The following is a 16,567-nucleotide window of genomic DNA, read 5'->3' as shown; positions in this document are numbered from 1 at the left end:
TCTTCATCAACATGCCCTTGGAAGACGTACACATGCAGCAAACAAAAGCCGACTGCTCTCCTCCTGGCAACATAGGAAACAATAGGGTCGGCCTGTGATGAATCGATCAATAAAGTCCAACATTCTCACGCCTTTCGGGGTAACTAAGCGATCCACCTCAAGTCTGGTCAGTCCAAGCAAGTCTCTGAATTTGCTCTTATACCCTTGTGAAGTGGAAGGAATGGCAGGTAAGTGTTCGGGATCCCACCCACCAATAGCAGCTATTTCTTCCTAAAAGGACAAATGTCACCTCCCGAGAACGCGAAAACATGATAATTCGGGTCCCAATAGTCAAGGCAAGCATCCAAGAACGGCTTTACAATTTTGATGAGTTTCAAACTCAATAAAGACCCAAAGTTATAAGCACCCATGTCATGCTTCTCAATATTCGAAAATTCATTAGTCCATTCCTTCAAGCGGAACTCCAAAGTATTCATGATGATTTTCTCTTGAAAATTTATTTTGGGAATTTTATGTTAATAGACGAAGAAAAGACGGAAGATTTATGTGAATTAAAACTCCATCGACGCTTCTATTTATACTAATTGCTTTGTTTCAAAAATCCGTCGAACGGACAAGCACAGGAACAGCGCAGCACTGCTGCGCCTCTTCAAAGGGACGCAGCTCATGCTGCGCCTCTTCCCCAGGCTCACTTTCTGTGATTTCCGCGTTTGGATCTTTCCTAATTCTATAAACGCACGATTTCCTATTCCTACGGGGTTTTATTTTGGTAAATACGAGCAGTTTACCATGTTTCAAGTTTCCTAAATTCGCGGGCGCGCATTTCGAGGCGACATCGATACCTTCGCCATTTTCATCACACTTGATTCTTTTTATTTCATTTATTCATTTTTTAGTAAATAAATTTATTTATTTTTAGGAAATAAATTTCATTTCTTTTTTTGAAAAAATTTCTTTTGTTTTCATTTTTAACAAATTTCAACATTTCATTTCTACACTTGTAGATTTCTTTTTTTCTTTTTTTAGGGGGTAACCCTCCCTACCGTCCGGTCATTTCCGGCCAAATTTTTGCATTTTTCGTATCCTTTTGAGTCTCATTTTGCGCTAATTAAAGCCATATGTATAAAAATGTATGTTTTGTGTGATTTCTATGTAAATTTCGGCAGCATGACGGCGTAAATTGTTGTCTACCAAACCTGTTCAAGAACTAACCTGCAGGTACAAGCAATATAACCCAGCAGCAAAGGCACTCAGGCCATCGTATATACAAATGTACAAGCAAACTGGGGGCTTGCGCCCCGAACAAAGTTCAAAAGTCCAAGCAAGCCGGGCTTGCGCCCCGAAACAAAGTCCAAAAATGTTCAAGTCCAAATGTACAAGTCTACAAAACTACACAAAACTACCGGGCGCCCCTCCACTCAAGAACTCTTGCCGTAAGAACGGCATTCTCGGCATCCCGAAACTCGAGCTCCCTCAACAAGCGAGCCGTCTCCTCCCGGGACTGGGCTAACTCTCGCTCTAGCTCGCGGTCAGCCTGTAAACAGCAACAAATTGGCTCATGTCAATCAATTCAAGCAAGATCGGGAATCAAAACCAAAATCAAAAATCAAAAGAAATCAAATGAGGTTCATACCTGACGACCTCGACCACCGACGAGTGCCTCGATGGCAGTAGCTCGCAGCCGGTTGGCCACCCTCCATAGTGCCACGAAGCGAGATGGCGCGACCTACATTTCAAGAGAAATTCTAAGTAAATTCAACAAGTTCAATCAAATGTGTTCTCACACGAAAGGTATATAAGCTGGAGGCTCACCCTCCGAATCAGATGTTGCCAGTCGTCTAGGCCAGCATCCGTCACAGCTACGTTGAAGTCACGCAACTCGGAGATCGTCGTCCTCCCGGTCGCGTCAGTGTACTCAAGAGTCTCGGGGTACGCTGGGGGCTCGATGCCCGTTGCCTCGACCTCCTGCAAAGACAAATAACTCTCATTAATCGATGATCTTTCGTCGTAATTCTCAAAATCAGATCAAGGAAAAATAAAAGATACTCACCACTACTGGCCAGTACGCCAACCTCCCATAAAGGAACGCCGAGTAGTCCTCGCCAGGGAGAAGAAGGTCGTCGCCACTGGCACCAGCCAGGTCCGCCTCCCTCTCGGCCGAGAAGGCTCCTCGAACATCGTCCTCGGAGGATCGACGGGAACCGTCAACGCGTCCCGAGAGCACCGACGAGCCAAACGCTCGCCCGGATACCACACACAGACCCATCGACGTCCTCAACAAAGAAGGCTCGGGCTCCTAGGTCGAAGGACCTCAGCGACAAAAGGAGGCGCTCTAGCGTACTCCGCCCAAGGTCTGGGCACCCACTGCGACAATATAAAGGCAGAGATCATTCCGATGATCAAGTGAAGGCAAAGGATAAAGAAATACAAGTGTATATAAATGGGATACTCACGCTGCTCAGCTGAAGGGCGTTCACGTCCCGCCGGTAGACATTGTGAGAAGAACTCTTGCTCTTCGTCCGGCACATCACCCAATCCCTCACCACGGGATAGGCCTTCTCCAACGGCTCCGTCCTCTTCGGCGCGAGACTCGGGAAGTAGGAGTACACCCATGCCTGTAAAACAGAATAATCAAGAACGATCTTTCGTGATTCGATAAAGAAAGGAATTTACTTTGGTCTAAAGGTTCATACCTCCAACAGTAGTCCAGGTCCGGCAGCACCAGGAGAAGTCCCCTTCTCCATCAACTCCGGACGAACCATGGCCCTCATAAAGCGGATGAGGACCGCAAAACCAGCAGTGACCCAGTCCCAACGTCCTAGGGAACTCAGGTCAGAGAGAAAGGGAAGAAGCTTCGTCGACAACCTCTCGCCCTTGTCTCCGAGGTAAATCGAAGACAGAAACCACCAAAGCCACAAAGCGAGCCCTCCGCTCACCATGCGGGGAGGAGGAGCCGTCTCCCTCCCATCGATCGTCACCACTCCGGGGTCTTCCCAAAGTAGTCTCGAACGTGAGGTACTGGGTACCAAACCCGGATCGCAACACCTTCGGCGACAAGTTCCAACCGATCAATCTCCTCGCCTCGGCCGAATCCGCCCTCATAGCGCCTCGCCCACACCATCTCCTCGGTCCCCGCACGCGGACCCCGGAAATCATGCCGTAATCCTCCAAAGTGACTCCCACCTCACCAAAAGGCGGGTGAAACGTGGAAGTCGTATCCCGAACCGATCCAAGAAAGCGCGGACCGGGCTAAGGTTAGCCCGCAACTTCCTCTTCACGATATCCCTCCGGACACGAACCCGAGGGACCGAACGCTCCACGCTCGACCATGGCCCTCTCCTCCGCCGACGGCCCCGCTCGTAGTGCTCCATCGCTGTCGTGTAACCCGAGAACGACCTGATGTTCCCGGCCTCCTATCATGATTTGAAACAAAGCTATCTTTAGTTTTGAATGAAATTTGCAAGAAATTTGAACTAAAAGAATGAAAGAGGATAGGTAATGAGTAGTGAATTCCTATTTAATGACTCTTCACCGTCTGTAGGACGGGTGACCCTCTGCACCCACACGAGGTGCCTACTCTCCCAGTCTCTCGGCCACGCAGAGAGCTCCCCTCGGTGACCCCCTCTCCCGATGTTGGCTCGTCTCGGGATCTCCTCCTCCTCGACGGCCTCCTCCTCGTGAAACTCAGCAGCCATCACCGCAGCAGTGAAGGCCTGCTCTAAGGCCTCCTCAACAACAGCAGCGTCTATCTCCATGGGAGTCCTCCCAGAAGAAGAAGCCTCATCACCTGCAATATTAAAGTAAATTCAGGCCGCGTCACATGACGACAAGCCTTTGTCAAGGGGTTTTTGAGCCTTCGAAGCCCTGAAAACACCCCTTTCCGGCAATCTTTGGCCATATTCCCGCCAACCCAATCACTCATGTGATAAATTGGGTCAAGTCAAGTCCAAGTCAAAACCTAGTTCCGAGTTCAAGTCGAAAATTCGGCAGCATTTCGCTATAACGGCGATTATGCCCTAGAAAGGTGTCCTGAAAAAGTTGTCACAAACCAAAATTCTGAGATGGTAGGAAGTTTACCCATCATCCAGGGATTCCAGATATCAAATTTCATCGCAAATGGGCAATCCAAAGGCAATTTTCGAAGCAATTTACGGTTTAGCTGTAAAACCGTCTCAAATTTCATTCAAAGGCTCAAAACTCGATGAAAATTCGAAGCAAACACATGGTTTTGTTCCTAACATCACCTACTATCCATTTCTAGCATCAATTTGGCAAAGCAAATCCATTTGGGGGAAAAGCCCCAAATTTTCGATCAAAAGGGTCGAAAACCCTAATTTTCGCGGCTCAAAATTCAACAAATGAAGACGATTAATGCAAGATTGGAACACATACCTCGATTAGTCATCTTTAAAGCAAGCTTTTGGATCAAACCTTGACGGAAATGGTGAAGATTTGAGAGAGAAATGCAAGAATTATGTTTCGAAATAATGAAATACAATTCCTTCTGATTTCGCGTTTTTACGCAGAAATAGCCAATTTGGGGAAAAGACGCAGCAAGTGCTCAGCGCCTCTTCCAAGAGACGCAGCTCTTGCTGCGCCTCTTCCTTGTGTTCCCTCCATACGGATTTTCAAAAATTCGTTATGAGTTCGTTATTTGTGGGCCCATCTTTGGTGCGCCTCTTCCTCAACGCTATTATATTATTTTGGTCCGTTTCGATGATTTTCTTTCGTTCCCCGCATTATATCCAGTAAGCAGAGATATTTGGCGATATTGCTCAAATCCTTTTATCCAGTAGCAAAGATATTTTGCTGATATTGCTCAAAGATCATTATATCCTAGCGCAGTAGTATTTTGCGATCTTTGCTTTCACTCAAGATTTCTCCCACGACGATCAAGATGTTCCTAGTCGTCAAAATATTCCCCAGCAAGAATTTGTTTGAGACCAACGCAAGCAGATTCAACCTCAAATTTCGCCAGAGTTCGCTTGAGACTAACGCAAGCGGATTCCCCAGCAGTTTCTACCGACGTCCTGCTGCTTTCGATATTTCTTGTTTCCCCGCAAAGTTCGATTAAATCTCAGGTATGATCTCTTCTTATGGCTGGCGAGCTTCCTTACGTAGTCTAATGGACTTTAAACGACCATCCCCGATAGTCGAGAGACTCTAAAATGTTCCCGACGACAGGTCTTTGGCTCAGACCCCTTGAACCGCCTCGCGTCGCCATAGTCGTCAGGTTGTAATCTTCGATTGACCTGATGGCTATACTTTGACTTTCGCCTTGTCCAAGCCTCAGTCAAAGTGGGGGCTCTGTAGACACCTCGTTTCTGCACCTCCCGCAAACCACCCGGTGATGATTGGGCCGCATGTTCGATTCGCGGAACGATTTGTGACAGTTCGTAAGATTATCGTCAAGTGATTGCTCAAATATTAATGTCGACCTCTTAGTTGTCATCTACGTCCGATACGGTCGTTTTGGCGATAATTAGAGTACATTCGAGTCCGGGTCAAAAACCGTCTCCATTTTCTCGATAATCATTAAATCCCGAGTCGGAATGTTCGGAATGTTCCGGATATTTCTATTCCATATTTCATAAATTTTATGTTTTGGCAAATAATATCCCGTAATATTCATAAGATAATCGAATTATTTCCGTCCTACCATAACTCAAACGCAGAAATCTTTCTTCAGCAGGAGGAAACCTCCTAGGAATAGACGCAGCAGTTGCTGCGCCTCTTCCAAGAGACGCGATGGGCTGCGCGCCTCTTCCCAGGCCCTTCTTTGCATGATTTACGTATCTTTTTCATATCTTTCCGAGATTCACTTCCAAAGAGTCTCCGAAACCCTATTCCTCCGCGTGATTAGTATAAATAGGAGCCTTCGTTCCTCATATTTCTCACGCGAGTGTCCGCCCTTCTCTTCTCCCTTTGCATTCTAGACTTCGTTCTTACTAATTGGCGCCTACGTGCTTGGACTTCCGACCACGTAAGCTCGGATCCTTCCGGGTACCAGCCTCTCCGTTGCATGACCGACCAATTTGACCAACTACACTCAATCAACTTAATTAATCAATCGTTTTCCTCTTACGAGGGCACTCTCTTTGCATTCGCGTCGAGCATCACTAAGCGATATCTTAGTTCATCTCGTTTCGTCAACATGTAAGTCTAAGGGTGTAATCTCTCCTTTTATTTATTGTATTTTATTTATCATATCATTATTGTAAGATTTATGTCGAATACACCATTAAAACCGATTTCTAAAACCGTGCTTTAAAACCTGTTTTTGCGGATTTCCAGTAGACAGACGTCGAGAAAAGACGCAGCAACTGCTGCGCCTCTTCGAAGGAGCGCAGTTCCTGCTGCGCCTCTTCGTGAGGCTGCCGCAGTTCCTGCTTCTTTTCTTCTTCTTCGTCCTCTGTAATTTCGTCTTGCTTTTGTTTATTTTGTTTGTTTGATTAATTCTTCGTTCACACAATAGTTTAATAATCATATGTATATAATCCATCATTCATCCACATGTTTAAATCGTCATAAATCCGACTTAAATCCCTTATAATTCATATTTACGGGTTTTCGTCATTAAATTCAAACCCGGATTTTAGAGATTCAATTTAACCATATTGAGTTTCTGGAATTCGCCATTGATATAGTTTTCGTTTGTTTATTCACATGTTTGTCGTATATTCGTTGTATATTCATCATGTTTAGACTAGTTAATTGATTTCAACAGAGGACTCATTCATTAACATCGCTTCATCATGTAGATAATTAGTTATATTCCGTCTCATCCGTGTTTTATCGCTTTTATGACCATCATTCACATATAATTAATCTGTTAAACACTTCCATCCGAGTAAATAATATAATCAATCCTTAAATTCACCGACGAATATTAACGATTTGCGATTCCGCTTCACGACCCCGAACTCGGCCTTGAACAGACGGCAAGAATCGCGCGCCTCTTCCAAAGGGCGCAGTCCTGCTGCGCCTGTTCCAGGATGAGTTCTGCCTCTGAACTCCTTTTCTGCCTTGACGTAATTAATTAGGCTACGTATTAATCAACTATTAACCGTATTATCACCTTCTGTTTTGTTCGTTGATTTATTCTTTTATTCCTTTTTTCTCAAATTATCCGTTTTAAAGGTATTTTCGACATAAACCGCCTATTCCAATGTAATTAATGTAATTTTCGTTATTGTAATTTATAATTATTGTATTCCTTTTATCATTTGTATGTTTTCATATGAAATTGAGCATTAAATCCTACTTCGACCCAATTGTATGCTAATTACGTGTTCAACCGACTTAGCCTAATTCTCACATGTTAGGATTAAAACTTGGATGTTGCATTGCATGCATATAGCCGACGATATATCAAGTACGAATAACTTCCCTAATCATTAGTAGAGGCCGCTATCGAGGCGGGCGGGATTAGGTGTTCGATCAAAAGAGCTTCCTAATACGTACCCTCACCCCCTACTCCAGATCTCCGTGAGCACCCGTGTTCATTGGCATCCGCGAGAGTCATTCTAGACATAGAATGCTAAGGGTAACGATTGCTTAGTGTTCATGTCACTACTTTGTGTCTTGACATGACACGAGGTATTCGAACGGTTCCAATTTCCCATAAAAATTGGTGGCGACTCCATACAAAATGCAAACGCTTGTTTTCGATCCTCACCAAGCGCCCCCGTGGGCGGCCCGCTGTCAACACATAGCGGCTGACTGGGATTGTGATCCTGATGCTGAGGTGTCGGCTGACTGTATTACAGCTTTTATGTCCTTGCCAGATAAGGAGAGGGTGTGCCCTGCTTGTCTTGGTCAAGAGCCCCTACCTTGCTTCAGGAAGGCTAAGCTGAGTACTTATAAGGCTATTAAAAGTGCCAAGGCTTCAGGGGCCTCATCATTAGGAAATAAGTCTTTGTCTTTTCTATGTTGATTTTAATGCCTGAGAATATGTTAGTATTGCTGATATAGAATTTCGTCGTGTAGATACTAGGGCTTCTGCGAGGATTGCTAGCTTTGGCCCGTCCGTGGTAAAGGCAGGTGTTTCCCAGATTACAGGGGAAAAGTCCCGGAGTAGTGAGGCTACAGGGAGTGACAATACGCTTCAAATCCAGGTCCCTCCTCATCAGGCTCAATTGGTGTCTCCTCCGTAGGTTGTGGTTGATATTGATGAGCCTAGTCAGGCTGGAAAGAGAAAAAGGTCGGATAAGGTTTCTGAAGGAGTTGGTGGTGAAGGTGTGAGGGAGGTTAGGGAGGTCAAAGCTAGGCTCGCTGATGTTAAATTTGCCAAAGAACAAATCTAGGCTCACTCATTCCTGGTTGATGATCCTTACTATAAATATCAGGCCGAGGAGATGTCTGCTCAGGCAGTAGCAGATATGTATCATTCCAGGGACTGTGCAGCTAATTTGGTTACTATGCTGCATGAGGTATAATTCTTTTTCTCTTAGTTTTATTTTGCTTGTGTGTTTCTTGCCTCAGTTTGCTTGATTCGTGATTTTCTTGCAGAATATAAATAATTTGCTAAGGGTTGTCTATGAACTAAAATCTTCGAATGCCAAGAATGAGACTTTGGATTGGAAGGTGCAATGCCTAAAGAAGGACGCTGAATCTTTTAAGACGGACTTGGAAGTTTTTAAAAGGGAGAATGAGTCTTTGAAGAAGGAGAATGAGGCAGGCAAGGTAAGATTGGTTGTTGAAACATCCATGTTGGGGTTTGCTCAGAATGCTGTGAAGTCCATCCAGGCTAAACTTGCTACAGTCCAGGAAGAAATGAAGGCTGAGAAGCAGGCTATACAGGATCTCTTAAAGGCAAATGAGGAGCTGGCTGCTGAAAAGGATATGGTTTAGGGTAGGTATAAGGATGTTGCCTTGTATTTCTTTGGCAAGGGTCGTGTTGATGCTATGAAGGAGTCTGTGGAAGTCGGGCCGTACAGGAACCCGGAGCAAGAAATGGCTGACCTTAATGCTACCTATTCTGATCTTTGTAAGCTGCATGCTGATGATGAGGTTGAGGTTGACTCTCCTCCAACTAAAGATAAGAGCGGTGAGGCTGACGGGGATGAGGATGATGAAGAGGAGGTAGCTGATGAGAGTATAAGCTCTGCTACCGCTTCCACGGTAGGCTAATAGTTTAAAGATAATCTTTTTTGGCCTATCCAGGGGGGGATGTTCCCTGGACAAACTTCAAATTTTTATTTTAGTCGGTTTTTGTCCCATGCAGGGGGGATGTTCCCTGGAAAAACTTTGTCCTTGTTCTTTTCTTAGTGCAATTGAAGTTGCTTTCTGGTTCCCATTGTGTACTTGGTCTGGTTAGATAATACCTGTTAAAATAATGCAATTTGAAGTATTTGTTAAGATAATGCCTGTCAGGAGGGCTTATGGCCCTCAATCCGTTCAGGGATTTGTGGCTCTTTAGCCTGTCTGGAGGGCTTTTTTGGGTAAGAGGGATTGTTGCCTGTCAGGAGGGCTTATGGCCCTCAGCCTGTCAGGAGGGCTTAAGACAAGTAAACTTGATTTATTTCACCATCATACCTGTCTTTTCATACTGAGCTCAGTTTTTATGTGTTTTTTAGATGTGGCAAAATGCCAAGGTTTGTGAAGCATTTCTGGGATGCTGTTCAGGTTGGGTGGAGTGGCTCTCAATCATGAATATTCGTTTAAGCATGCAAATATAATGATCTAGATAATTGCAGTAAAAGCGTTAAAGAAGTTTCCAGGACTTAACATGGTAATTTGAGACATATGGTAAAAATTGTAACTATGACAGGCAATAGTGTTACCTAGTTCAAGCATGGATCATTTAATTCAGGGGGTTACACATAGAATCATGCCGGGTAAGAGATAAGGTTAATAGTGTTACCTAGTTCAAGCATAAGATAAATGGGTAGTACATGAAAGAGTTTTAAGTGGGAGATGTTCCAGGATCTGGGGATCATTTCTCCATCCAGGGTATGTAGCCTGTAGGCTCCCTACCCTACTATTGATTCAATCAGGTATGGTCCTTCCCATGCAGGAGAAAGTTTGCCAGCATTCTTGTCTTTTGTATTTGGGAAGACTTTAGGTAGGACTAGGTCCTCGTCCTTGAATACTCTGATGTTCACATTTTTATTATAGCTTCTGGCTACCGTTTATTGGTAGGAGGCTATTCTGATCATGGCTGCATCTCTCAGTTCTTCGGCCAGGGTCATGCTGTCTTGCATTAGTGGTTGGTTCTCCTCCACGGTATTCAGACTGCATTTGGTAGTAAGTACATGAATTTCTGCTGGCATCACTGCTTCACAACCATAGACCAGGGAGTAAGGTGTCTGGCATGTGGATGTTTGAGGTGTAGTTCTGTCAGCCCAAAGGACTAGAGGGTGTTATTCAGCCCATCCGCCTTTTCTTTTCTTAAGTTTTTTCTTCAGGCAACTGATTACTACTTTGTTGCTGGATTCAGCCTGGCCGTTAGCTTTTGGATAGCCTGGCGTGGAGGTCACCAGGTTAATATTCCATTGTGCACGAAAGGCCATTGTTCTTTTTCCCACAAATTGAGTGCCATTGTCATGAACTATTTCTGAGGGGATGTAATATCTACATATGATGTTTCTCTTAATGAATGATATGACATCCTTCTCCTTGACTTGTCTGTATCAGTCTGCCTCTATACATTTTGAAAAGTAGTCAATCATGGGTAGCATGTAGGCTTTTTGTCCTGGGGCTTAGGGTAGCTTGCCTACATTGTCCATTCCCCACTTCATGAATGGCCAGGGGGCTAAAATGGAATGTATTAGCTCGGATGGTTGATGAATGAACGGGGAGTGAAGTTGACAGGATTCAGACTTTGAGCTATAAGCTAGGCAGTCAGCCCTTAAGGTTGGCCAAAAGTAGCCTGTCATTAGAACTTTGCTTGTCAGGCTTCTGCCTCCTCTGTGGTTTCCACAGTATCCATCATGTATGTCCTCAATAACTTGTTTGGCCTCATGCGACTCTAGGCATCACAGACAGGGTCCAACCCGAGACTTTTTAAACAAAGTGTTATTTATAATGGTGTAGGTGGAAGCTTTAATTCTAAGGGCTCTTGCTTCATGCACAGTCTTTGGGTAAGATCCCCTGTAGGAACCAATCATAATATGGTTTGGTACAGGAGTTTGTGTCCTCAATGATGGGACAAGTTTGGTCAAGTTTTGAAATGGCTGGTTCGAGCAGGTGAACCATGTGTATCTTATCAAATATAGCAGGGCTGAAATTTGATCCCGGGCTGGCTAGGGCATCAGCCTGGGTGTTTAAGTCTCTTGGTATCTGATCAATGTCAAATAAACTAATCTTTTTGCAAAGGTTTTTGACATAATCTAAATAAAGAATCATTTTTGAATCCTTTGCAGCGTAGGTTCCTTTCACTTGATTGGAAATTAAAAGTGAGTCAATTTTTACCTTGAGATTTTGCACGCCAAGATCTATACATACCTTTAGTCCAGCTATCTGGGCTTTATATTCAGCTTCATTGTTTGTTGCATTAAATTCACAGCTGATAGCCTGAGCTATTAAATCCCCTTATGGTGATACGGACTTGGGTGAGCAATTGTTGGCAAGGCTAATTTCAAAACCATCTCACTTAAAGCTGCATTAGTACAAAGCTGCATTAGTACAACTTCCACCGTCAATTATCACACTACACCATTTATCTTGCACTTGACACTTCGTATGAAACAATTGGTCACATTGCTCCAAATTAGCAGGAACAGAATTAGCTTGTAAGGACCGAATAACCAAGGTATCATAAACAGGTGCAACATATACCTCGGCCTGCTCTTTCTCCTCCACGGTTTCATTGAGGTTAAATACACCTCCCATAGACTCGTCCTCTTCAATAAGCAGCTCATCTCGAACAGCTACCGCTGCCCTTAAAGTGATACCCCGTTTATTTGGGCACGCATTCTGATAATGCCCAAATTCTTGACATTTGAAGCACCTTACTTTCAGAACATTCTGCTCTTTGGAGTTTGCAGCGGTTTTAACAACCGTAGGAGTAACTACGGCCTCATTCACCGCCTGCCCTGTCGTGGTGATGCCTGAACTTGAACCACCCTACTCCACCATGGTAGTTTTAGACCTAGTCAAAGCCTTACTCGAATCATTGGACCCAAATCTCGACTTTCCCTGAGCTTCAATTTTCAAACATAGGCTGCAAAGTGTATCGAAATCAGAATATTGTTATAGCTCAACTATATCAGCTACACCCCGCTTAAGGCCACGCAAAAATCGAGCCATCTTCTGCTCCTCGGGCTCCTCTACTTCACCCATCAGCGATAATTTCTCAAACTCATCAATGTATTCACTTACACTCATCTTACCTTGCATTAAATCAGAAATCTTTTGGTACAAAGTAAGCTTATAAGTTGATGGCACATACCGCTTTCTTAGTTTCCTTTTCAGCGTATCCCAAGAAGAAATCTTCTCCTTACCAGCCCGTTTTCGTTGAGTCTTCAAATTCACATACCACAAAGAAGCACCTCGACTAAGTTTAAGGATAGCATACTTACAACACTTCTCATCATCTAAGTCCTTGAACTAAAACATTCGCCCTATTTTTCGCTCCCATTCAAGATAGTCTTCCGGATCAGTTCCACCATTAAATTCAGGAAGCTCTGTTAATTTAAACTCATCCACCGGCTTGACAAGCTCTCTCCGTGGCTGCCACTGTGGGTTAGTCTTATGGATACTTTCCAAAGCCTTACGAAAGCTTTCCATAAACGCAGGATCTTTAAAATCCATATTGATAAAGGATCAAGAGCCGAAGCTCTGATACCACTAATGATACAAAAATTGTGAACTTTCTTTGAATAGCGGAAGCAAGAACAACAATAACCAGGCCTCTGTCAGAACTCGGCCTATGAAAACCGATCAAAAGAATAACCTTTATGCAAATACCTATTAATAAGGAGCAAAACACCAGAAAACAAGCAACAACGACCACTAGCAAGGACCAGCAGCAAAACCGAATAGCAAATACAACGTTCTTTTATGTATATTGATGCGGGAATAGTAGTAAGAACAACAACAATCAGCAATATAAGAGCGAAGTAAAATAATTAACGAACCAGAGACTCGAACAAAGGCGATGAACAGTACCACGCGAACAGAAATAACGATGAACAGTGACACGGATGAATAGTTACATGAATAGTAACGAGGGGATATTTGCCCGATCTAGACCTATAGATCGTTCAATGGTGATTGTTATTCAAGACCTATTGAATAACAATCGTGTTAAAGCCCGAACGCGTCAAGCAAGAACGATTTTGGATCAAACGCGTCAATTCGATTCAGCAATTTGCACACAGCAAAAATACTAGGGTTTTCTTATTTCAACCATACGTTATTTTTTTTGAGAAGCTAATTACAATCCCTTAAATAGGCTAAGCAAACCCGACTCAAAACAACCAGCTAACACACGCCCTAACTGACCAAATAAAATAATTCCGACTTTCCTAAAGCTAATCGGACTAACCTATTATTCTTATTGTAAACTGAAATTAGGAAATAACTTAAACTAACTTATTCTGCAAATTTAGGAAATAACATAATTATTCTAAATTCTAATAATAATAATATTTAACAGGGACGATATTCATTCCATTTCCGAGCTTGAGCCTTCAATCCATGATTCATGAGCTAAAACGTGAGATGCGTTGTTAATAAGCTCGACATTGTCATTTGAGCTAGCCATTTCTGGATCACATCCAACCCATGATGTGGGCTTTGCCTTTTCAACTTCTTGTACCTTTCCCAAGCTTCATATAAACTCTCTAGTGCTTGTTGAAGAAATCCCGTGATTTGGCTCCTCAAAGTTTGAGTTTTCTCCGGTGGGAAAAACTTTTGATAGAAAGCAAGAGCCAAAGTTTCCCAATTGGTGATTCTCGTAGCGGTGCGATAAAGGCTATTGATCCATAGTTTTTCCTTGTTCTTCAAAGAGAAAGGAAAAAGTATTTCCTTAATTTGGGCTTGAGTGACTCTTGTTTGCCTAATCATGGAGCAATAGTCACAAAAATTTTGAAAATGAAAATTGGGATCCTCCAAAGGACTTCCCCCAAATTGCTTCCTCTCCACGATGCTAATAAAAGCCGGTTTGATCTCGAACTCCGGAGTGGTAATTTGGGTAGTAGTGATACCCGCCGGGTTCATAGCCGCGATGGGCTTGGAATGATCGGAAAGTTTCACCATCTTTTTGATTGGATATGGTGGTGGTGGAGATGATGAACTAGAAACTTCCTCCTCTTCAAAAGCTTTAAGATCGTCTAAGTATGACTTTCTTGTACTTTCAATTTGCACGGAAGAAGCAGCCTCTTTAATATCTTTCAAAAAACGCCGTCTTCTACGCAAGGTTTTCTCGGGCTCGGAATAGGTGGAAACAATTCTCCAATGCGAGAAGACATGGGCATAAGACAACAATATCAAGAAACTTGTAAACAACGGTCTCAAGTAACAAGTGTTCCTCAATACAAAAGAAAACAAGATAGAAATCAATAATTCTAAACGCAATAAAGTCGTGCTCCCGGCAATGGCGCCAAAATTTGATAGGATTGCACACCTAATCAAAGATAAAATTCCCTAGACACAAATGAATGTAGTACAAGGGGTCGAAAACAAGGAGACGGGAATTGCGTAATGAAATGCTATGAATAGAAATCTATCAAGGTAGGTTGGAACAATTTTTATATGTGTTTTGTTTTGGTAGTTTCTATTATTAGGGTAAATTACTCATACTTTTCTCTCTGTTTTTGATCAGGGTGTTGCGACCTGTCTCCATAATGCCTATCAGGCTACTTCTTTGGTAGCCAGGATTGATCTGATGAGATCAGATTATGATAGGCTAAAGTCTGAGCTGGATTTTGCACGAGCTGACCTGGCTGCTAAAGCTGCTGACTTAGTGAGGGTGCGGTGACTGAGAGATGCTTTGCTAAGATCGAGGCGCTTTCGAGCAAGCGGCTGTTGCAGGAGGCCTTGGACAGGAATGAGGAGCTCACCCAAGAGAGGGATGATTTGGAGTTCAAGCTGGATGATGCTTCCCTCTACTTCTATATCAAGGGAAGGGCGGCTGCTATGTCGGAGCCTGTCGAGGCCAGGGCGAAATGGAACCCTGAAGCTGAGATGGCTTTCGCTGCTTCAAAGTATCCTGACCTGCATAACATGGAAAATGAACAGGAGGTCGACTCTCCAGGGGAGCAGGATGTTGATGCTGATCCGGCTAAGAGCAGGGAGCAGGGTGTTGATGCTGGTGCTGTTTCTAAGGAGAAGCAGTAATATATTTTTTCAGTTGGTATTTTGGCCCATCCAGGGGGGATGTCCCTGGACAAACAATATTTTTATTTTTCTGTCTTGGGTCAGGGAGACTATCCCTGGCCTTTATGAATATTTTGGCACCTTTTCCCCAGGGGGTGAAGGTTTTTATTAATATAAGCATGGTGGCCTTCTTTTGGCTGATTTTGCTTTTGACTTTTGCTTGGCTTGTGAGTTTCATCCTGTTGGGCCTGTCAGACATTTTTTTTGAATAACCTGCACATTATTTTCGTTTTATTTTATTCATGAGTAATTCAACCAAGTATAGTTTTTTGCTATAATGGTTGAAGGGGTGGGAAAACCGGCCTGTCAGGAGGGCTTATGTCCCCTGCCTAGCTGGAGGGCTTGGTATTCGGCCTGTCAAGAGGGCATTTTAGACTAAGTGTTTGGGAGAGAACACCCTTACACCTGTCTTGCTGCGTCCAGCCGATTGTAATCCGTGGCAGTAAACCTAGTCGAATCGACAATTATTTCATGCCTCGATTGGTCCCGACTCTTTATCGTATCCGTGGCGGTTACCAACTCGTCGGCACGATTAAGTGCGAATTTTTGTTTCGAAAATATAGTAGAGTAACCCTCAATCCTGAATATTTATGCATATAATCTTTTATTATGTATAATTGTTCAGGATTCAAAAAGTAAATAGATAGGTTAGTTGAACAGATATAAAATACAGACAAGGTATGTAAAACATGTAGTTCAGCACATAGCACGTTAGGTTGAGTAGTGATTGAATTTATACCTGATTGTAGCCTGATCTTTACATATGGAATAATTTTAAATGAGTTACATTCCAGGATCTTGGGATCATTTCCCCTTCTAGCGTTTGGAGCCTGTATGCTCCTTGTCCAACAATTGAATCAATTAAGTAAGGGCCTTCCCATGTGGGAGCCAGTTTGCCTGCTGATTTTTCTTTTTTATTTGGAAATACTTTGCGTAGGACAAGGTCTCCTTCTTTAAAGACCCTGACCCTGACGTTTTTATTGTAGGTCCTGACGACTGCTTGTTGATATGATGCCATCCTGATTTTGGCAGCGTCTCTTAATTCTTTTGTTAGGACTAAGTTGTCTTGCATTAGGTCTTTGTTTGCTTCAACATTGTTCATGCTGCATCTGGATGTTGGTACCCGTACTTCCGCAGGAATGACAGCTTCACAGCCATACACCAGGGAGTAAGGTGTTTGGCCTTTTGCGATTTTTTGGAGTTGTCTGTCGCCCATAGTACTAATGGAAGTTCTTCAGCCCAT

The 16,567-nt window shown here is 43.4% G+C and overlaps 1 non-coding gene across 1 annotated transcript; it reads left to right on the top strand.

Annotated features, from left to right (window-relative positions):
• Nucleotides 1–13,726: 13,726 nt before the first annotated feature.
• Nucleotides 13,727–13,833, top strand: LOC141654530 (small nucleolar RNA R71). Its single transcript, XR_012548088.1, has one exon. It is a non-coding gene; the product is annotated as a small nucleolar RNA R71 (small nucleolar RNA).
• Nucleotides 13,834–16,567: the final 2,734 nt, after the last annotated feature.

This window comes from Silene latifolia, chromosome 4, assembly GCF_048544455.1.
Source record: "Silene latifolia isolate original U9 population chromosome 4, ASM4854445v1, whole genome shotgun sequence".
NCBI classification, from domain to species: Eukaryota; Viridiplantae; Streptophyta; class Magnoliopsida; order Caryophyllales; family Caryophyllaceae; genus Silene; species Silene latifolia.
The sequence above is the reverse complement of the archived record's forward strand: the minus strand, read 5'-3'. Positions and strand labels throughout refer to the sequence as shown.